Here is a 23,847-nt window from a genome sequence, read left to right as displayed (position 1 = left end):
TCTTTAGTTTTTCTCACAGAATTTCCTTTACTCACATTTATTAGGCTTCTCTAGACCCATTCTGGTTCTCCAGGTGTAACTAAATGTCTGGCAACCCAAACTGGGGAATAGTTCCAAATAAGAGTTTAATGCAGAGCATGAGACTATTGTGGAACAGTATCTCCTGACCGTGTAATGTATAATCCAGTTCTGTTCATTATATTTACAACTATATAAGTTGTCAACTATACCATCAGTCTATTTCTTCTCACTTGTTTGGTTTTTAAAGTTGTTCTGCATTCATTTTTGTGTTGAGCTTGGTCTTTAAGTTTACTGATGTGCATCTGTCAGTAAACAAGCCTCATGTTCCTATACAAGATCTGTCAAAAGATCTTTACGCTGAACTTAAATACATTTTGAAGTCTTTAAATCATCATTAATAGACACTATATTTCTATGGTATAAGTAGATTTAACAATCCCCAAAGAGGGAGACATGCCTGGAAATAAATAAGCATCTGATTTTGTTGTTGTTGTTGTCTTTTCTTGTTACCTATATTTGTTCTACCACCACTACTCCCACCACCAAATTCTGAGCATCTTGAGGATAGGAACTATGTACTCTATGTAATCTATGTATCTTATGTACTTATTTCCAGCACCTGACATATGGAAGGCATGAAATGTTTGTGGAGTTGAGCATGATTCTTTGCTTTGGTGCTTTATATAATTTCATCTCAGTTTAAACAGAGAAGAACATTACTGCTTGGGCCCATGAATCCAAGCTTCTATAAGTCTTCACCTACATTTATTTTGATAACCATTTTTGGCATTAAGATGGGGCCAACTTTTATTTGCTTACAAATGTGAATATAAGACATTGTTAAAAATCAGATAAATACTGCAATAACCATTGGTCCAAAATTTGCTATTTCAAATTTCATATTATATTGCATGTTCTGTTTTTTTACTTAGGGCATATGAGCCTTTCAATATGAGTCACTTTCCATTGTCTCACTGCCTTGGGTGTTAAAAACAATCTGTCCCAATTTGATCAACATAGTTTAGCTTCTCCCTGGAATTACGGACTTTCACATATTTATTAGCTCATGATTTTTAAATTAAATATTTGACTAATATACCTTGAAAGGGGGCATAGCCACATAACTGAAGAAATTAGAATATTTATTCTGAAGAAGTTAAGGGGAATGAGAAGAGAGATCTGAGGGGTATTCATATGGACAAGGGACTGTAGTTAATCTACATTGCTCTGATGGGCAGTACTAGAACCAGCAGGAAGAAGTCATGGCAGTGTTGGAAGTAAATGCTCAGTGCCACCAAGTGAAAATAGCACTCAGGCAAAAGTTTTCTCAGCAAGGCAATTTACTTCTATAGAAGGGTGTGTTTTGCAGATGGAGCAATGGCGAAAGCACACCAGACAAGGGAGGGGAAGGGGGTCTTATTCCTAATGCAGCTAGTCCCTACTGCTATGTCTTTCCCCTATTGGCTAGGGTTGGACCACACAGTCTAAGCTAATTTTGACTGGGCTATTTTAAAGAGAGCAAAGGTAGGAGCCGGAGTGGCAGGGTGAGTAGTTTTGGTGGGAGGGATGGTTACAGAGCAGGTGACTAAGGATGCCTAAGGACAGAGCAGGTGACTAAGGACAGAGCAGGTGATAGAGGCTAGGAGGGGGTTGTTTACTGAAACTAGGGGCAAGGAGACATAAAGAACAAGAAAGTCAGACTTTAAGATGGAGAACAAAGAACCGGGAAGCTGAACATACTGACATATTGGTTCTTTAGAGAGGAACTCAGAACTCATTGTACTTAACAATTTTCTCCATCTTGAATTTTAAAGGAAGTTAACAGGCTAAACTTTGAAGAGGAATTTACTGTATCCTACAGCAGGAAGTTCTGGATTTAATTAAGAGAGGACTGTCTATTGGTTATAACTTAGAAGACGACGGTCTGGTTTGTGAAATGGTGAGCTTCCCCTTCAACCAGAAGTCAGATGATCTATCTGGGAAGCTATGAGGGAGATTTTTACAAAGAAGAATAAAATTTCTCAAAGCCAAGATTCTATCATTTTAGGAGTTGTTTCACAATATAAATTCATGTGCACTTGGCATTTGAACTACATTCACCCCAGCACTACAGGCATTATCTTGACGTCTTACAGTGTATGCCCTCTATGAGGACAGAGTGAGTTCTGCTGTGGTCCTTGGCTAAGGAGGCAGTTTTCAATCTTTTGAATATTTTTTCTTAGAAAGCAAACTAACTGCCAAATGTTGAATGAATTGGTACTCACGAATTCCAGATAATTCGACATAAGAAACTATCTATGTAGGAATATTTTATGGTTTGTGATATTTCACTTAACTGCTAACCTCATCGGATGTAGTGGAGAATTAACTCTAACTTAGAGATAATAGTTACTATTTATTGAGCATCTACTATGTGCTAAGAACCATAACAGCCCTTCACATGCCATCTCATTTTTATTTTATTTTATTATATATATTTTTTTGAGATGGAGTCTCTCTTTGTCACCCAGGCTGGAGTGCAGTGGCATGATCACGGCTCACTGCAACATCTGCCTCCCGGGTTCAAGCGATTCTCATGCCTCAGCCTCTGGAGTAGCTGAGATTGCAGGTGCCCACCACCGCACCCAGCTAATTTTTTTGTATTTTTAGTTGGGATGGGGTTTCGCCATTTTGAGCAGGCTGGTTTCCAACTCCTGATCTCAGGTGATCAGCATGCCTCAGCCTCCCAAAGTGCTGGGATTATAGGCGTGAGCCACTGCACCTGGCCATGCCATCTCATCTAATCATCACACTAGCATTGTGAGGTATGTATAATTTCTGTGTTAAATATGAGAAAATGGAAAAAATAAGGTAACTGTTAATATGTGCTAGAACTTGAATTTGAACCCAGGCCTGAGTCCAAAGCCAGTGCTCCTATTATTCTATGTTGCTTTCCAACATCTCAGGTGTCCTCAGAATGGCCTGCTAAATCTGGCCCTAGTTCGGGGCGGCAAACCTCCTATTTAATTCCTAATCCCTTAATTGTTATGAGTAGTATCCATTGTAAAGGTATGGAGATTTGAAAAAATGATGGGTTGTCAACAAAACTGGTGGACTTCTGATGGTAGAATATTTGGCTTGAATAGGGTGATAAAGTATTCAGAACAATGGTATTTTCTAGGTTTTCTGTATTTCTGGACAAGGATCTATACCACAGATGTTGTATTTCATATTACATCGGCAGTTCCAACATAGAGCCAGCCACAGAGATAAGATAGTTATAAAATAACTAAAGTATAGCTATAAGCAAACAAACTAGTAAATGCATAACAGTGGGAGAGGACAGAAAATACTGTAAAATGCAAATAACAGGAGGTCAATGAAAAGTGGGTAAGTTTGGATCTGAACCATGAGACAATCCTACCATTTAAATTGTTGAAAGAAGGGAATGAGTGCATATAGCCTATGCCAAAGAACAGGCGTGGCAATGAGCATGGAGCAGATAGAATACATACGGATGAGAAAAAATGAGTCTATGAGAGAATAACGAGCAAGGCATGTTCAACCTGCTGGTGCCAAGCTAGGGTGTTTTGTTAAGATAAGTAACAGACACCCGTTGAAAATTCTTAAATTGTAAAAATGATGTAAAAAATTGTTCCTGAATAGATTTAGGGTAAATTTGGCAACTCTGAGCATGTGGGTAGAGATCAGTGGCATGAACCAATCATGCCACAGAAATCCAGATGAAAAAGTATATTGACCTGGCCTACCATAATGCCTGAGACAATAATAAAGAATTCAAAGAAAATGTTTTGTTTTCTCCAGCAAGTTATTTTCCCCCCATAAACTTAGTCTATTTGTGGGTATTCTTGCCACTAACTACCAAGATCTGAAGCTCTTAAAACTTAATGGAACCACTGTCCATTGAGTTTAAGTATTTTGAGTAATAAGAAATTTTTCTGGCCAAAAAGAGAGAAATAAATATCCACCAATTATATATTTATTGAGTAGAGTTGAAGAAAAATGGAACAATCATGTCAGTGCTCAGTAAAGCAAGGTAAGCTTATTAGCTGAGACTGAGAGAACTAAGAATTTTAGAGAAAGGCTTGTATTTTTTTGAACTTATAAAAAAACTTTACAATGCAGATTGATTACACTTGTAGTCAGAAAAAAGTCCAATAAAATGATTTTCATTTTGAAAAGTTGAATAGAATAGTTTTGGAGTACCTCTAAAAAAACCATGATCATTTTAAGAGGTCGTTAGTGGGAATTAGCTACTAGTGCAGTTTTCCCACCTCTTTTGGCTTCATTTTCAGGTCTTCCTTCACCTTCAGTAAAATATTTTAAATAGTATGAGAATTGCACTGGTTTTTTTTTTTTTTTTTAACTTTTTTTCTATTTTACTTGCATTTTGTAATAAAGAATTGGAATTATTGTTACAAGAGGCAATTTATGGGTAACCCATGCTCTATATGAAAGGAGATAAGGTGCTTGTTTGATTGGCTTCCTAGAGGTCTTTCTAAGAACCCAAATATACTTCCTGGTTTTGAACTAAATTACCATCTCAATTTAAAGGACTAGCCACCAATTAAAGACAGTTCCTGGGAACCCATCAGATAGTTAAATTAAAATTTTATTTCCCAAGAGAGTGGTTAGCTCTGTTCCAAAGAGAGTTCAATTCTTGGGACATTGCTACTTTATCTGATCTAAGACTACCCAGTTTTTATGTACAAGGAAGTTCAATGTACACAGTCTCTTATCAACATTCCAGACTCCCAACCAGCCTGATCTAAGAACTGAGTTTGACTCTACACATCTAATTTACATAAAGTGATAAGAAAATAGTGAATCTAACCTCTTCACCACAATACATCATCCCAATTTGAGATTACATGTGAACAATTAGGCTGCTGTCTCATTAAAAAAAAGCTTCATAGGAATTTCTATGATTAATATCAGTTATCTTCTCTTTTCTAAGAGCAAAATTAAAACCCATCAATATGACATAGTCCATCTTTGGGTCCTGGTTGGGGATGGGGGATGAGAGGCAGCAGGTGAGGAAACAGAAACATAGGAAACTAACATTGCTTGGATTGAATCCCCAACAGTAAAAACCTGAAACCATGAAAAACAGGTAATGATATATGCATATATAAAGATGAAGAAACAGTTCAGAGAGCTAAGTATGTCTCTTCCCAGTTCCAAAGTTGATGTTCCTGGCAATATGCCACTGATGGAGAAAATCTGTACCACATCTGATAATAATAAATAACTCAGCTAGGATTCAGCCTTGTAAGTCTATGATGGCCTAAGTGTTTGTGTTCCCCCTCTCTGCTCCCAAATTCATATGTTGAAACCCTAATCCCCAATGTGATCATATTTAGAGATGGGGCCTTTGGGAAGTAATTAGGTCACGAGGATGAAGCCCTCAGGATGAAATTAGTGCCCCTATAAAAACAGAAACCAGAGAGCCTGCTTGCCCTGGCTCCTTGACAGCCCTCACCGAACCCAATTGTGCTGTTGCCCATGATCTCGACTTCCCATCCTGCAGAACTGGGACATAAGTTTCTGTTGTTTAAGCCCACCCAGTCTGTGGTATTTTTCTTACATTAGGTTGGTGCAGAAGTAATTGCTGTTTTTGCCATTACTTTTAATGGCAAAAATACATTTGAACAGCTCCTATCTTCTTATGTTCTCATCTTCAAGGACAAACAAGTGTCTTCGCAGGCTTAATTTCAAAACAACCTGTACCAGTTTAAGGCTATTAATATTTCTCCCATGGAATCACATCTGATAAGTCTTGCCACTTAAAGCCATTTGTTCTACTCTTAAAGCATCCAGCTAATATGCTGTATCTTAAGCCCAAACCAGCTAAGCCTAATCCGTGTTACCACATGGAGTCATGCTAACCCAAGTCCCCAAAGACAAATGCATATAACCTCACTGAGGGAGTAGCTGATCATATTTCATAATGCTTAAACATCTTCTCCTAAAATGTGGTGGAATAGGAAATGCAAATATCCAACTTGGCTTCCCTGTTATTTGTTCATAGGAAGCCTGGCTACCTAATTCTCTAATGTCAAATTTTTGACCTTTTCTCTATCTTGTAAATCACAGCAAGTGTTAGTTACTCTGTTATCAGTGAAACTGAGAAGGTCAGGCCCTAATCTTCCGTATCTTTATCAGAGTGCCTCATGCTCTTAGTGAGATAGTCCCTCACATTCAGACCACCTCACCAGCTTGAGGTGCAGGATACAAGAGACTATACAGGAATGCTATATGATATGGTTTGGCTGTGACCCCACCCAAATCTCATCTTGAATTCCCATGTGTTGTGGAAGGGACTCGGTGGGAGGTAATTGAATCATGGGAGCAGGTCTTTCCTGTGCTGTTCACCTGACAGTGAATAAGTCTCATGAGATCTGATGGTCTTGAAAGTTTCCCTGGACAAGCTCTCTTTTCTCTTGTCTATCATGTGAGATATGCCTTTCACCTTCTGCCATGATTGTGAGGCCTTCCCAGTCACATGGAACTGTAAGTCCAATAAACCTCATCCTTTTGTAAATTGCCCAATCTCACATATGTCTTTATCAGCAGCATGAAAATGGACTAATACAGTAAATTGGTACCAGTAGAGTGGGGCACTGCTGAAAAGATACCTGAAAATGTGGAAGCAACTTTGGAACTGGGTAACAGGCAGAGTTTGGAACAGTTTCGAGGGCTCAGAAGAAGACAGGAAAATGTGGGAAAGTTTGGAACTCCTAGAGACTTGTTGAATGGCTTGGACCCAAAATCCTGATAATGATATGGACAATGAAATCCAGGCTGAAGTTGTCTCAGATGGAGATGAGGAACTTGTTGGGAACTGGAGCAAAAGTGACTCTTGTTATGTTTTAGCAAAGAGACTGGTGACATTTTGTCCCTGCCCTAGAGATCTATGGAACTTTGAACTTGAAAGAGATGATTTAGGATATCTGGTGGAAGAAGTTTCTAAGCAGCAAAGCATTCAAGAGGTGACTTGGGTGCTGTTAAAGGCATTCAGGTTTATGAGGGAAGCAGAGCATAAAAGTTCAGAAAATTTGCAGCCTGACAATACGATAGAAAAGAGAATTCCGTTTTCTGAGGAGAAATTCAAGCCAGCTGCAGAAATTTGTATAAGTAATGAGGAGCCAAATGTTAATCCCCAAGACAACAGGGTGGGGAGGGTGGTGGGGGGGTGGGGGTGGAACGTCTCCAGGGCATGTCAGAGGTCCTCACAGCAGGCCCTCCCATCACAGGCCCAGAAGCCTAGGAGGAAAACATGGTTCTGTGGGGCAGGCCCAGGCTACCCATGCTGTGTGTGGTCTAGAGACTTGGTGCCCTGCGTTCCAGCCACTGCAGCCATTACTAAAAGGGGCTAAGGTATAGCTGGGGCTGTTGCTACAGAGGGTGGAAGCCCCAAGCCTTGGCAGCTTCCACACGGTGTTGAGCCCATGGGTGCAAAGAAGTTAAGAATTGAGGTTTGAGAACCTCTGCCTAGATTTCAGAAGATATATGGAAACACCTGGATGTCCAGGCAGAAGTTTGCTGCAGGGGCAGGCCCCTCATGGAGAACCTCTGCTAGGGAAGTGTGGAAGGGAAATGTGGGGTTGGAGCCCTCATACAGAGTCCCTACTAGGGCACCACCTGGTGGAGCTGTGAGAAGAGGGCCACCGTTCTCCAGACACCATAATAGTAGATCCACTGACAGCTAGCACCGTGCACCTGGAAAAGCCACATACACTGAACGCTAGCCCATGAAAGCAGCCAGGAGGGAGGCTGTACCCTGCAAAACCACAGGGGCGGAGCTGCCTAAGACCATGGGAACTCACTTCTTGCATTAGCATGACCTGGATGTGAGACGTGGACTCAAAGGAGTTCATTTTGGAGCTTTAAGATTTGACTGCCCTGCTGGATTTTGGACTTGCATGGGGCCAGTAGCCCCTTTGTTTCAGCCAATTTCTCCAATTTGGAACAGCTGTATTTACCCATTGCCTTTACCCTCATTGTATCTAGGAAGTAACTAACTTGCTTTTGATTTTACAGGCTCATAGGCAGAAGGGACTTGCCTTGTCTCAGATGAGACTATTGGCTGTGGACTTCTGAATTAATGCTGAAATGAGTTAAGACTCCAGGGGACTATTGGGAAGGCATGATTGGTTTTGAAATATGAGAACATGAGATTTTGGAGGGGCCAGGGGCAGAATGATATGGTTTAGCTGTGTCTCTATGCAAATTTCATCTTGAATTCCCATGTGTTGTGGGAGGGACCCAGTGAGAGGTAACTGAAACATGGGGGCAGGTCTTTCCTGTGCTGTTCTTATGGTAAGTCTCATGAGATCTGATGGTTTTAAAAAGGGGAGTTTCCCTACCCAAGCTCTCTTTTCTCTTGTCTGCCACCATGTGAGATGTGCCTTTCACCTTTTGCTATGATTGTGAGGCCTTCCCAGTCACATGCAACTGTAAGTCCAATAAACCTGTTTCTTTTGTAAATTGCCCTGTCTCGGGTATGTCTTTATCAGCAGTGTGAAAACAAACTAATACCCTATATTTTTCTTATATTTTGGATGGTATCCAAACTTGCTGAACTTTCAATAATTCTAATAGATCATCTATAATTTAAAAATTTTCTATGTAGACAATGTTCCATCAAATAAATAATTGGTCTTTCGTTTCTAGTCCTCATGTCATTCATTTTTCTTTCTTGTTTCTTTTTTTGCTGGCTATAATTGAATAGCAGTAGCAATGGCAGAATTATTTTTGTTCCTGCTTTTAAAGGGAATATTTCCATGTTTTACTACAATGTTTGTTATACGGTTTGGCAGTTAAGAAAATCAGATCAAGGAAGTCCCATTCTATTCCTAGTTTTCTAAGATATTTTTTATGAATGGGTGATTTTTTAATGCTTTTTTTCATCTGTAGAGATAAGCAAATGGTTTCTCTACTTTGATCTGTTAATGTGATAACTTATATAGATTTTCAAATGCTAAACCATTTATTCATTTCTAGAATAAACCAAACTTGGTTGTAATTCTTTTTAATACATTGCAGGATTTGGTTTGCATACGTATTTTCTTATTTTTGTATTATGTTCATGAGTGATATCGGCCTATAGTTTTTAAACAGTTCTCCTGTATTGGTATTAATGTTATAATGGTTTTATAAAATGAGTTGGAAAGCACTCCATTTATTTTAGTCTTTGGAACAGGTTATATAAGATAGGAACAATCTGTTTTGCAAAAGTGTAGCAGACCTCAGCAAAAAAAAAAAAAGGGGGATTTTTTTTTTATTCCTTCACATAGTCAGGTTTCACACTTGCTGGGTCAATTTTGGAAATCTCTATTTTTCCAGAAGATTTCCCATTTTCCCTAAGTTTTAAAGTCTATCAGCATTACATTGCTCATTTTATTCTCTCATATTTTAAATAACTGCTTTGCATATTTCTCTTTTTCACTTATAATATTAATTTCTTTGTTCACCAGTGCTTCTTATATTATATTCCTTTGTTCTAGATTTAAGTTACTTCTGCAGTTAGTACATCATTTAGTAATCTTTCTGCAAGATCTAAGTAGTAAACTCACTCTTTTTCTAAATACAACTTTCTTTGACATTCTGAAATATTTTAGCTGGCTAAGAATGTTCCCTTGGCTCTTTGAAGATATTATTCCATTCCTTCAATTCCTTTGTATGTAATCTTTATAGTTTCTTTAATATTCTTTCTTATATTTGGCGCTCTAAAGTTTTATGTGTAGGTATGCGTGTTTAACTATTCTTTTTGGAATTTGTTGAGTTCCTTAAATCTGAGGATTAATGTCTATCATCTAACATAAATACTGTTCAGCTATTATCTCTTTGACTATTGCCTCCCCTCATTCTCTCCTCCTGGAACTCCTCTCTGACATATGTTGGACCTTCCCATTCTACCTTCAATGTCTTTTAATTGCTCACATTTTCCATCTCTATATCTTTGTGCTGCATATTGAATAATTTCTATAAATTGAAAGTTCTATAAGTTGTCTTCAGCTATGTCTAATTCTCAACTTAGCTCATGCTTTGGGTTAATTTTTGTTACTGTATTTTTTTTCATTTCTTGAAATTCTATTTGGTTTTAGTTTTTGTTTTGTTTTGTTTTGTACAGTATTGTTTTTGAGATGGAGTCTCATTCTATTGTCTAAGCTTGAGTACAGTGGCAGGATCTCAGCTCACTGCAACCTCTGCCTTCCAGGTTTAAGTGATCCTCCTGACTCAGCCTCCCGAGTATCTGGGAGTACAGGTGCCCACCACCATGCCCAGCTAATTTTTGTATTTTTAGTAGAGATGGGGTTTCACCACATTTGCTAGGCCAGTCTCGAACTACTAACCTCAAGTGATCTACCTGCCTCAGCCTCCCAAAGTGCTGGGATTACAGGTGTGAGCCACCAGGCCTGGCCTCTAATTGGTTTAAAATTTTTAAATTTAATTTTAATGCTAATAATATAATCAGGGTTCTGGTTCTTATAAGATGAAGTAAATGCTTCTGGAATTCTTTTATACTGTAAATGAGAGGAAAACTTTGGACAACCACTTTGGGAAATGTTTAGTATTATCACCTAAAGCTAATACTTACCTATGATGTGACTTAGAAATGATCATTCTTAGATGTATAACCAACAAAAATCATGCACATGTATTCCAAGAGATAAGACTATCCACAGCATCTGTATTTATAATAGCTCCCAAACTGGAAATGCCTGCTAGCATTAGAATATCTGGCAAATATTGTGCACTCAAGGAATGTAAGTTTTATTTTTATTCTTTTTTAGCCTATGAAAGTTTTTCCATATTTTGTATATTCCAAAAATCTGCCCATCTGAGAACTAATAGCATTCCTCTAAAATATCGGATATTTGAAAATGACTAAATAAAATAATTCTTAACTGAAGCATTATTAAAAATTTATGGTAGATTGAACCACTGAAAAAAATTTATTTTCAAGTACCAATATTCTAAATAAATTATAAATAAATTTTATTTGCCTTTAATTAATTAATTTACTTATTTATTTATTTGAGCCAGAAAGAGTCTGGCTCTGTTGCCCAGGCTGGAGTACAGTGATGCAATCATAGTTCACTGCAACCTCCACCCCACGGCTCAAGCAGTCCTCCCACCTCAGCCGCCCCAGTAGCTGGGACCAGAGTGCCACCACGCATGGCAAATTTTTTATATTTTTAATAGAGACAGGGTTTCACCATGTTTCCCGGGCCGGTCTCAAATTTCTGAGCTCAAGTGATCTGCCCGCCTCAGCTTCTCAAAGTGCTGGGATAACAGGCATGAGCCAACACATCTGACTGATTTGCCTTTTAGAGGCATACTTTTATCATACTGTAATAAAGCCTTTTCTTCCTATTGAATTGCAGGACTAAGTTTTTCAAATAGATATCTTGTAAGGAGACTAAACAATTTTTAAATGTATTTTTTCACTATAAATCACCAATTAACCTATTCTGTCTCGCACTTAAAAGTAAGAAAAAAAACCCTGAAGTTACCAGGTTCACTAAACTGTCTCCACCAGTTGGTCTCATTCAGTAGCTGTGAGCCCAATATATGGTTTCTGTGTAGATCACAGTGCCTTGCTTTTCAGTGCTTCTCATGCTCCCTTTCTAAATGAAGCCTGAAAAAGATTTAATAGATGCAATCTTAATCCTAAAATAACTGGTTTAAAAACTTACACAATGCAAAGATATGAGTACATGGAACTTAGTATAATGTTATTGGTTAAAATTCATGCATATTCTTTCTGGAAAATAGGGAGATGAGTCATTGAGCTCGTAACAAAGGGCCTAGTTATACTGAGTCATTGATTTAGATCTTTCCCCTGTCTTCCTACTACATTTTATGTACGTATCCATAACAATAAATAATTATAATAAATTGTTTGTATTTAGTATCCTCACTCAAATGGCAGAAATGATGTCTTTTAAGTATTTCCAATTCCTAGTTGAGTGTCTGGTAATCAGTGGGAACTCAAGATATGTCTGTTAAACAGATGAAAACTAAAGGAAGTTATAAATATATTAGGAAGTAATATGAATTTCAGGCTAAGACCTCAGATTTGTAAATGAAGGGCAAGACTCAGTTTTATAGGACTTGATATCTCCTGGATGACCTAATAAAAATCTAATTTCTAAAACTATAAACTTAAGAAACACATCGGTTGCATAATGTTTATATCAAGATGATCCAATAATCTGGCGAGGTCAATCCTGAAACAGGCTGACTCATATTTAATATAATGCACTCCACTTGCTTTTTAATAGTATTTGCTTATATAAGAACTTTTATTCTTTTCTTTTGGGTGGAATATGAAGAATAGATTTACTCTCAAATATCTAGACAAATATATAATTTCTCAGCTTTAAATTTACCTTCATTTTTTTTCCAGGCAAGAAATAGTCTCATTAAAATATCTCCTAAAAAAATTGCTTCCATGTGCTCAAAGTCTTAAATAAGAAAACTCCAAAGGAATCCTCTGATATGTCCATTGGAGCTTAAGTTTGAATTGTATTTATTATTGTTAAACCTTAAATAAGGCTCTTAAATAAGCAGCTTACTATTTTCCTGGTATTTTATTAAGTAAACATGGGAATATTATCATTTCAGTTTTACTGATGGAGAACACAAAAGAAATAAATCCTTATTGCCTTACCTCAATAGTCATAAATGTAGTAGCGGAGATTACAGTAGAATTTGCTTCTCTCTTTTGTGGGAAGCATGGTATTGTTTTTGTGGCACTATTAGCAATTCTACTTTTTTTCCAAAGCTTATTTTCATTGACTTTTAATTACAAGCTTCTCTTCTGTATATATTCAACATTATTTTGGGCCTTGTTTTCCTTCAAAAGATTTTAACTCTGTTTTTCCCCAACTTAGACTACTATTACCTAGAGTGGCTGGGGAGAAGAACATTCTGCTTAAACAGAAAGTTATAAAATTAATATGTGTATAAGTAATTTAAAATATTACTGTATTACAATTTTTAAATTACTCATATTTACAAAGATAATAACTTCTCTATTTCCTATAAGCTCTCCTAATTAATCTTGCTTATGACTCTTCTACTCTACTAGATAGTCATAAAGAAGGTAAGGGTAAAATTATGAGAAGAAAACACGTTTGCTCACATAATCATCTTAATCCAGAGGTATTCTCTGGATTTAAATGTCACGTCCTTTGCACCAGAAAGGAGCATCCTAAGTCACAATTACTTTGAGGAAACTTGATTAATAGAAATGTCAATTATAAACTAGGTGAAATGTCTACCAAAAATAAACACCTTGATTTTGGGATAGCTGATCTGAAGCCATTTTCTTTTTTCTGGCAGTCATTAGAGAATAGAACCAGTAGTCTCTAAGTCACTCCTAGTTCCAGATAATAAACTCATATCATCTGAATATGGGTCTTTTCTTTTTCGTGGCTGAGAGGGAAAAAAATGAATGCAACTTGTTTATGCAAAAGTAAGTCCAGAACACATTCCTATTTAATGAACTGGCAAATATTTTCTTATCCAACAAGAGAATACTTCTACTGCTCAGTTCCTGCTTCTGCATAAGCGTCTATAACAGGGGGATCAATACTGAGCTACTGCATTTTGTCTTACAACTGATTTCTAAGCCAGGAGTCAAAGGCTGTCCAAAGGTCAACAAAAATAAAAAAGAATGATATTTTGTGTTGAGTCTAAGAGATCTCTCTATAAGATGACATGACAATAGTAAACAATGGAATGGTTATACCTAGAGTCTACTTACTTGCTACTTGTTTAGAATGTAGGCCTAAGAAGCTGGGATGTATTGTTTATGGAAAATAAATTTGGTATGATTTTAGATGCCTATTAATAGGTATGCTACTTGATAGGGTAAAGAAATGCCTTTTAAAAGCTGGTATAAACTACATTCTGAGTTCAGGCCTACTGGACCATTCATGTAGGACTGATTAAGGCAAATAAAGTGACAAATTAATATGTCACTGCAGGAAGTGACATATTGGTAATTTCTGGAGGCAAGAATTTCCTAGCATGAGGTGTTTCTTCAATCACCAGCACAAAGACCTTACTGCAATTCATGAAAGCCTCTTTCCACTATGTATATTTTAGAAAAGAAAGTTTAATTTAATGATGTCTAATAATCCAGAGAACTGTGTTGAAACCCTGGTTTTGGCCCTAAAAAATTGGGGAGCTTTAAAAAATATTCCAGTCTCTTAGAGACAGTTTGCTTATCTATAAATCAAGGATTTTCTAATGAATCATCTAAGACCAAATATAAAGTTACACTTAGCGTTCTTCCTCTGTAAGTACTCGATTAGATTTCATTTAAAGCAAGTATGACTAGACTTTCATGTAAATGTAAATAAGAAAATGTCACTGTTATATTATGAATTAAAAGTTACTTATCCATGCAATTCTTATACTTTATCTGTCTTGGAATCTTTCAAACATTTATTATACCTCATACTGAAATCCTTTTATAGTTAATATTTAGTATCTGTCTTTAATTTTTCAAAGTTTCTTCTTTTTTAAAAAAAAATCACAAATTAAGAAAGAGAGCTAATTACCTAAAACATTTTGCCTTAACATCACTTTCCTGAATCAGTGTAGGTCAAAAGTCTAGTCATACTTTCATTAAATAGGAAAGAAGTATATCCCAATATTCCAATTTGTTTCCCATTCCAAAAGCTAAAACATGAGTTTCATTTAGTCGTGTTTTATAAACCTCATGGGAGAAAATAAATTTTAAAGTCTACCGTTTTAGCACAGATAAGCTATGCAATTTTCATAAGAACTATAAACAAAAGGCCAAGAGACTAATATCTGGGTTTGGCATTTTGAGGCAGGGGTCACTAAAGAGAAACACGGACAAATATTACTATGACCATGGTTAAAAAAAAAAAAATCTTATTCTAAGCCTAGTGCCATCCAGACAGGTAAGAAAATTAGATAGGAGTAGAGTTTGGGGATATTAGAACAATGTCCAATAGCAGCCCGTAAAATGACCATGTTATTTACCTATTCTGAGACCATTAAATATGTAGTTGTTTGCAAAGCAACTTAATTTAAGAAATAGAAAGAAAAGATCAAAATAACCTAAGATTGAAAGTCACATCAAAACTAGATCCATGAAAACCTCAGCTAGGTCCTGATTGTCCCTCTTAAAATGCTCATAACTTATAACTTATATCTTCAAAACTGAACTTCCCCTGCCTGTATCTAAAGAAATGTTTCAACTCTACACTGAAATACTAAAAGAAAGTATTTGATAACGTTTTATTGGCAATGACATTTTAAACTCATAAAATTGCTTTCAATTTGGCATTGGCAAATTCTAGTTCATAATAGCTTAATGTTTTCAGATACAAAGACAGCAGTTTCAAAAGTTAAAAGAACAGAAATTTAGAAGGGGCCAACAATGGCTCTTAAGAACAGATTGTTGCAACTTGTCTTTTCACATACTTTCTTCATTGGCTTCCATGTATGCCAAAAGACTGGTTTTGTGAGTCAATGAATTCAGCCTTTTTTCTTAAAGTGATCTCTCAGAGATCACAGAGCTACTGGCAAGCTCTGTTAGTTTACATCATGTTGGCTAGAAGAATGTGGTTACGAAGCAGTCATCAGCCAAGGAACTTAGGGATGAGAGAACTTGGAACACTGAGCTTCACAAAACAAAGGGAGCTCAAAGAAATGAGTCTCACTCACAGCCAAGTATGACAGAACCACAACACTGTAGCAGTCCGCATCCCAAGTTGAAGTAGGGCACGTCCTGAATTCAGGGAAGAAAACCAAAAATCCCCAGAAACTGAGTCTAAAGAGTTTAACTCATAACCAGAGGGTAGATGTTTTATATTCACAAAATAATCATTGTAAGTGATTATATAGACAGTGAGAATACAAAGACTCAGCACAACAGTACTCATCAACCCAGAACTCAAGTGAGCCTCCTGGGAGACTTTGCCCTTCTGTTCCACCACTGTCACCATGCCCATATAACAAATACTGGAGGCAGGTCCAAGTGCCTGGGACCCTTAGGCAGTTATGGCACCACTATAATTTGTACCCAATTGAGTGGAGGCCAATCGCTGCTAATCATAACTTTCCTTTACAGGGAGAATGGCAAGTGCCTAATCCCAGCTCAGACCTCCTACCTTGTCTAGTTCCCTACGCCCTTCTGTATTTTCTCAGCTTTGGTGACTCTCACTATTATCCTGCATCACAGCCCCTTCCACTGCAGCCTTTGGAATCCTAATCCCTTGCTCATCAACTTCCTGCATCCTCATCTTGTCTTAGAAGTTTCTTCACCTCCAGGCCCTACAGGAATCCTAGGCCTCCTCTGAGGATAGCCCTTCTCCTGCAGCCTTCTCTCCAAATGGATAGCAACAGAAATTCTCCTGCCCACTCCCAACTCCAAACAGGGATGTTTCCCCTGCTTCTGTGAGGCTTCTGCCCTGTGATCATATCTGTTCTGCCTCATCACTTTTAGATCTGCCTCTTATGCATGCTCTGCCATTCAGGGAGAACTTTGGGACCTGGGTCCACTATTTCTCTGCACCACAGGGTCTGCATAAATGCCAAGATGATGATAGCCAGGGAGAACAGAATCAAAAAAGAAAAAAATCTCTTAAATGATAACATGATACTATGAATCCCCTCAGGAATTTAAAATTTAATCAATATCATTAAAAGTAATGTAAGTACAGCCTGTTTATGGCAAAATTCATTTAAAGTATATAAATATTTACCTAGAATCTATATACAAATTCTTACCATTTCCTATTCAATAGGTGAAACACACTGTTAAATTTACTTCAAATTTGTTAATGTGAGAAATACATCACCAATTTTTTAAATGAAACTGCTTGTTTGAGAGGTCTGCATACACTAAAATATAGATTGAATTTTACTTCTGCAAAAAAAACCCTGCTTTTGTAGCAGGACAAGCCGCAGACAAAACCTCTCAGACACCGAGTTGTAGAAGGAAGGGCTTTATTCAGCTGGGAGCATCAGCAAGCTACTGCCTTAAAATCCGAGCTCCCCGAGTGCACACTTTCTGTCCCTTTTAAGGGCTCACAACACTAAAGATTTTACATGAAAGGGTCGTGATTGATTTGAGCAAGCAAGGAGTACGTGACAGGGGCTGCATGCACCGGTGGTCAGACAGAAACAGAACTGGGCAGGGAGTTTCACAATGTTCTTCTATACAATATCTGGAATCTATGAATAATATCGGTTTCTAAGTCATGAGTTGATTTTTAACTACTAGGTTTTTTAACTACTAGGTTTAGGCCCAGGTCCGGTTTTGGGCCTGGCGCCGGGCTGCCTGTCTTTGATTTCACTTCCTTGTTTTTTTCTTAAAACAGGTACTGAGTATAAAATAATATAAAACAATATGAGAGGGTCTCTCTCTTCCCTCATTTTCAAGACCTGATGTTTGGAGCATTACATTTTAAGTCTTATATGTAATAACTAAACCTTTTCTTGTTAGCATTAATTTGTTTTAAGTTCTAGAGACATGTGAGACATAGTCTTGAGGCGAATTTATAAAATTATCATTATTATGTCTCCATTAATGTAAATTTTTCCCACAATGGATATAGTCTCCCCTTCCCTCAATTATCTATGCTCATTTAAAAAAATACAATTAAGTAATTAAAAACAAATGTAAAAATAAAAATCATATAAAATCTATCCCCCATCAGATAACCATGAAAGGTGGTCATTCCTTTATACATAGCTTTATGAAATTATATCCATAATTTTTTTTACCATGAATAGTAAATGTAGTTCTTCCAAAAGTTAAAATGTTAACAACCTAATATTTAACCTTCTTTCCTGGAGTACAAACCTATTCTAGATATATAGCATCCTGTGATTGTGTGTGTGTGTGTGTGTGTGTGTGTGTGTACAAGTTTAGGGAGTCATTTGTTTTATAATACTGTGATCTTATTTTATATTCTTCTCTGTATTAAGATTTTCATACTGATGAACAATATATTTCAAAATCTCTCCAAATCAACTGGCATAAAGAGAAAATAGAGAGATTTTGAATGTAGTTCTGTGAGGCCTTGGGTATGTTTTTAAAAACTCTCTGTGCTTCAGTTTCCTACTCTGTAAAATTATTACCACCTACCACATAAGGTTGTGGTGAGGATCAAAAGAGGGCCTAGCTCAGGGGAAGTCCTTTATAAGAACCGAATTGATTTCTTTTAATGGCTGTATGAAACTAATGATATGAGTGTGCTGTAATACAGTATATTGAGCCATTTGTCTACTGAGGGGCACTCACTCTGTCTCCAGTCTTCCATTAGTACAAACAATGATGCAATTAACATAACTGTGTGTATACCTTACCTAGTAGTGATTTTATTTCCATGGGATAGATTCCTATGATGGGATAAGTAAATGTATTTTTAATTACAATGGATAATACCAGATTACATTTTTGAAAGACTGAAACAATGAACATTTCCACATATATGAGAGTACTCTTCTCCCCAAACCTTTTCAGCAGCAATTTTCACTGTCAATTTTTGCTAGTCTAATGGCTATGACATGATATATTGTTGTTATTTTATTTGCATTTCCCTAACTCCCAGCAAGGCTGAGAATGATTTCATGTTTATTGGCCATTTGGATTCCCTTTTCTGCAAATCTAATTTGCCCGTTGTTTCTTTTTGGTTATTTATGTTTTATTCATTTGTAACAGCACTTTTGTATAGTCCAAATTTTCTCTATCATGTGTTTCAAATAAATAATTTCCCCTAATTTATCATTCCCTTTTTAAAAATTTTTCAATAAAGCATAGCATTCATTTTCTTTTGATTTAAATTTAATCATCTGTCACACAGATTTTGAAATTATGTGTGTCTTGTCCTTTATAACTTCTAGGTCCTATCTTGGTTAATCAACAATTTGAAGGATGTTTGTATGTATATAAAATCTATTACTTCTTTTTTCTTTAATCAATCTGGAACTTATCTCAATATATTAATACTTTTTTTCCAGATTAATAGGATGTTGGATCAGCACCATTTTTAAAATAACCCATCTTTTCTCCTTTTAACTGAAATACAATTTTTATTAAATATCAAATATCCACATGTACTGAGTCTACTTCTGAGCCCTCTATTCTATTCTTCTGACTTATCTTTTTTTAAGCCAAAACCAAAGCCAATAAGGAGGTCATGATATGCTCCAATCTAGTGAGGCAGGTCACTCCTCACCAGTTTTCCTTTTTACATTAATTATTCCATATAGCCTTTAAGATCACTTTATCCAATTCCCCCAAAACCCTATGCAAATTTAAATTAGAATTGTATTACATTTACTTGATTTGGGGGAGCATTCACGTTTTTATACTAAATATACCTAAAAATTTATTATTTAATGTCTTTGTGTATCATTCTATTATTTTTCAGGAGGTCCTTTAAAATTTTTTTCCTCTTTTATAGCTTGTTGCTAGCACAGAGAAAAGTATTTTTAATCTATCCACCTTAGGTTAATTTCAACCTTAGTATTCCAATGACCATTCTAAAGCTCCTCATTGTTCAAGGTACTCTCTTTCTCACCAGACATTCTTACTTCCTACTTCATTAAAAAAATTGAAGTTATTAGCTTTCCAGACTCCTGTCTGCACAATCACCTGTTCATATCAGTTCTTAATACCTTTTTCTCCAATCTTAAAAGATGAAGTTTGTTTGCTCCTGTTCAAGTCCAGGCTGCATTGATACCACCCCATTCAACTTCCTCTAGGACCTTGCCCTCTTCTAGTCTAATCTAATAGTTATTCTATTCATTATATTGTATTAATTATGCCCCCTTCTTTTTTTCACCTACCGCCTCTGCTTCCTATTTTCTTTTTCTTGCCTATACTTTGCACTTTATTAAATTCTTCCTGTGAAGAGGCTCCTTTAATGATATCTTGGCCAGATTCTGTAGCCATTTAGCCATTTTCAACCATCAGAAATACATTATTCTGATTGTTAGTTCTTCTCCTACCCTCCCTTAACTTAGGCAAAAACTGTGTTTCTATCAGCTTAGAGTGAGAATGAAGGGCAAGGGTCTGGTTCCCAGATACCTCCTTACTCTCTCTGTTGTAGCTCTTCTGTAATTGGGGCAAAAGAGGGGAAGGGAGGAGAGAAAATGTCCCCCTCCTTGACTGGGGAAAGTTGGAGCCCTCTGTGTTGGCTGTCCCTGCTTCTGCAGCTAATGAATAGCCATCCATGTACTCTGAGGAGCACAAGTTCAAATGCTGGCTTTCTCTTCCAGTGCATGTATGGTTCTTAAGTAAGCCTTAGAAAAGCGGTGGGAGTGTCTGCCAACTGCACATTTCACTCAAGTAGGAGACCTGCCTCCAAACACAGATCTCTTCTACACTCCCAGTTAGCTCTTACACAGGCAGTCCACCTCACAGCCTGCAGTAGATCCATTCCCTACCCAAATGGCCACAATATTGTGTAACTTCTCCCTAGGAGTGAAGTTTATTTCTACTCTTTGAATCTAGACTGCCAGGTAACTTGCTTTGGCCAGTGGAACATAGTTAGATGTGAATTTTGGTGTTTGTGTGCATGAAATAAGTCATATGCTTCTATCATAAAGCAAAATGTAGCCCTGTGTTGTATACAAGAGACACTTCTAAGACAATGCAACTCAATTAAGATAACAGTATGAGCAAATATGAACTAAAAGAAAGCACAGGCAGTGATTTGAATCAGTAAATATAGAACTCACACCCAAAAGCGATTTATAAAGATTTTTTAAAAATGCTAAGTATGAGAATTCACAAGGAAGATTAGTTATGAATATCTGTGTACCAAACAACTTAGCAATTACTTGCATGAAGTCAAAGCTATAGAATCTACAAGGAGAAACAGAAATACACTAAAAATAAGACAGATTAATTCGCTTTCCAAACTAAAATACAGCAAATGGTTAAAAAAAATAAGAAATGAAGAGTAACAGAAACAAAAGGGATTATGAAGGTGCTTTGCACAACTCAGTGCAAATAAATTTGAAAACTTGGAAGATGAAACAAATGATTTTTCCAGGAAAACTAAATCATTCAAAACTCACCCCAGCAGACTCAGAAATTCCACAGGGGTCAATTACTATCGAAATTAATAGATTATAGAAGCATAAGCATAATTAAAAATATCAAGGTTAAATGCTGTAAGATAATATTGAAATTTTGTGTTGAAATAGGGGGAAATCCTAAAGAAGAGGTTGCAAAATAGCTTAATTATTGCTTACATATGTTGCAAATATCTCCTCAACTCCAAAATGTACCCATCTCATCTCACAGAGGAATCTTTAGAGAGTAGGTAATGCTATTTGAACTGTTTCAGATTTTAGGAAAATGAAAAATTCCAGACTATAAGTTATAACGTTGATGATACTAAAGCCTAATAGATTGCAAAAAAGAATTATCAACTTTAGTTATGAATGTCAATTCAGAAGACTTAATAAAATATTAACAAATTAGCACATTAAGAGAATATACCATGATCGAGTGAGACTCCTTCTCAATGCTTGTGTAAGAATGCAAGAATAACTCAATAATACAAGATATATTAATGTAATTTACCATATTAATAAATTTATGATGGAAAATTATGTTTATATTTATAGTTGCTAAAAGGAATTTAATGAAAACCAAAACTATTCTTGATTTTTTAAAAAGCACTCAAAATAAGAATTGATGAAAACATTATACAATTATACATATTTTATCTCAACTTTAAGGCTAGCCCATTTCCTAGTGGAGAAACACTGAAGATATTCTTCCTAAGGTCTGGAACTAGACAAAGATACCCAAAATCACCACTACTAGTTAACATTGTCTAATTGATCGGCTATACCTCCAATACCATAGAAAATTAGAGGTATAAAAATTGGGAAAAAAATATATTTCTATATTTTCAGATGGTAAGATTGTATACCTGAAAAATCCAGCAGATACCAAATGAAAATGATTATAAGAAAATTCAGCAAAGTAGCAGGATATAAAATTATTAATACACAGAAATTAATAGTCTTCATATATGTAAACCATGACTTAGAAATAATGGGCAAGTGGCCGGGCACGGTGGCTCATGCCTGTAATCCCAGCACTTTGGGAGGCCGAGGTGGGCGGATCCCGAGGTCAGGAGATCGAGACCATCCTGGCTAACACGGTGAAACCCTGTCTCTACTAAAAATACAAAAAATTAGCCGGGCGTCGTGGTGGGCACCTGTAGTCCCAGCTACTCAGGAGGCTGAGGCAGAAGAATGGCATGAACCCAGGAGGCAGAGCTTGCAGTGAGCCGTAATCACGCCACTGCACTCCAGGCTAGGCGACAGAGCAAGACTTCATTTCAAAAAAAAAAGAAAGAAAGAATGGGCAATTAAATCCCACATTGATAATAACAAGTGACAAAGTATTAAGAATTATTTAAGAAATGTTCAGAACCTAGAGGAGAAACTTTCTAATAAAAAGGATACAAAAGTTAACTTAGACAAATGTAAAGACTGTGTTCTTTAACAGAAAGACTCACTATCATAAAGCAGTTGTATTACATTTATAAGTTACTAAGGAACAATAATAACAAAAAATACAGATTTTCTTTCCTGGAACTAGACAAACCAATTAAAAAATTCCTATGGGGGAAAAAGTGAACAAAAAATAGCCTATGAAATTCTGATAAATAAAAGCAATAAAAGTACTATTCTTATTAGGGGTTTAAACATACTATAATGCATCAATAATTAAGAATGTAGGATTGGCTTATGAAAAGACAGACTAATGAAACAGAGTAGAAAAAGTCCAGAGAAAGACTTGAATGCACATGGGGATTTAGTGCACAATGAAGACTGCATGCCAAATCAAAGTTAAGACGGACTTTTAAATAAATAAATAGTGTTGGGGAAATGGAGTGGCAAGTTGAAAGAAACGAAAGCCAGTTCTGTACTCATGCTATGTTATGGGGATACAGAAATAGGCCCAAATGGAGCAACACTTTGAATGTAAAAAAATGAAATGATAAAAGTATTAGAAAACAACATAGGTGATATTTATTAGAATCATGCCTAAATTAAAAATATTTTTTAATTTTTTGTAGTGATGGAGTCTCATTCTGTCGCTCAGGCTGGTCTCAAACTCCTGGCCTCCAGCGATCCTCCCACTTTAGCCTCTCAAAGCACTGGAATTAGAGGAGTGAGTCATGGAGCCTGGCCAAGACCTCTCTTTGTTTTTTGTTTTTTGTTTTTTTAATTGAGACAGAGTCTCGCTCTGGAGTGCAGTGGCGCAATCCCAGCTCACTGCAACCTCCGCCTCCCAGATTAAAGCAATTCTTGTGCCTCAGCCTCCCAAGTAGCTGGGATTACAGGCGCCTGCCACCATGCCTGGCTTATTTTTTATATTTTTAGTAGAAACAAGATTTCACTATGTTGGCCAGGCTGGTCTTGAACTCCTGGCCTCAAGTGATCTGACCGCCTTGGCCTCTCAAAGTGCTGGGATACAGGTGTGAGCCACCATGCCCAGCTTGGCCAAGACCTTTCTAACTATAAATCAAAGTCTGGATAGTTGCTTGGTTTGTTCATTACAGCACTATTCATAATAGCAAAGACATGGGATCAACCCAAATGCCCACCAATGATAGACTGGATAAAGAAAATGTGGTACATATACACCATGGAATACTATGCAGCCATAAAAAGGAACTAGATCATGTCCTTTGCAGGGACCTGGTTGGAGCTGGAACCCATTATCCTCAGCAAACTAACACAGAAACAGAAAACCAAACACTGCTTATTCTTGCTTACAAATAGAAG

The 23,847-nt window shown here is 36.7% G+C and overlaps 1 protein-coding gene across 3 annotated transcripts in view; it reads right to left on the bottom strand.

The window, feature by feature from the left end:
- The window catches only part of C11H2orf88 (chromosome 11 C2orf88 homolog), a 61,472-nt gene that overhangs the window by 24,577 nt on the left and 13,048 nt on the right, over positions 1–23,847 (bottom strand). For 2 of the 3 annotated variants that reach the window (XM_054548989.1, XM_054548988.1), the window contains exon 2: positions 11,544–11,668. The exons of the other annotated variant lie outside the window; for it this stretch is intronic. The gene's annotated coding sequence lies outside the window, so the exon portion shown is untranslated. The remainder of the gene's footprint in view (positions 1–11,543; positions 11,669–23,847) is intronic. 3 annotated transcript variants of the gene reach the window in all.

Source organism: Pongo abelii, chromosome 11, assembly GCF_028885655.2.
Source record: "Pongo abelii isolate AG06213 chromosome 11, NHGRI_mPonAbe1-v2.0_pri, whole genome shotgun sequence".
In the NCBI taxonomy this organism is placed as follows: Eukaryota; Metazoa; Chordata; class Mammalia; order Primates; family Hominidae; genus Pongo; species Pongo abelii.
This window is presented reverse-complemented; position numbering and strand designations above follow the sequence as displayed.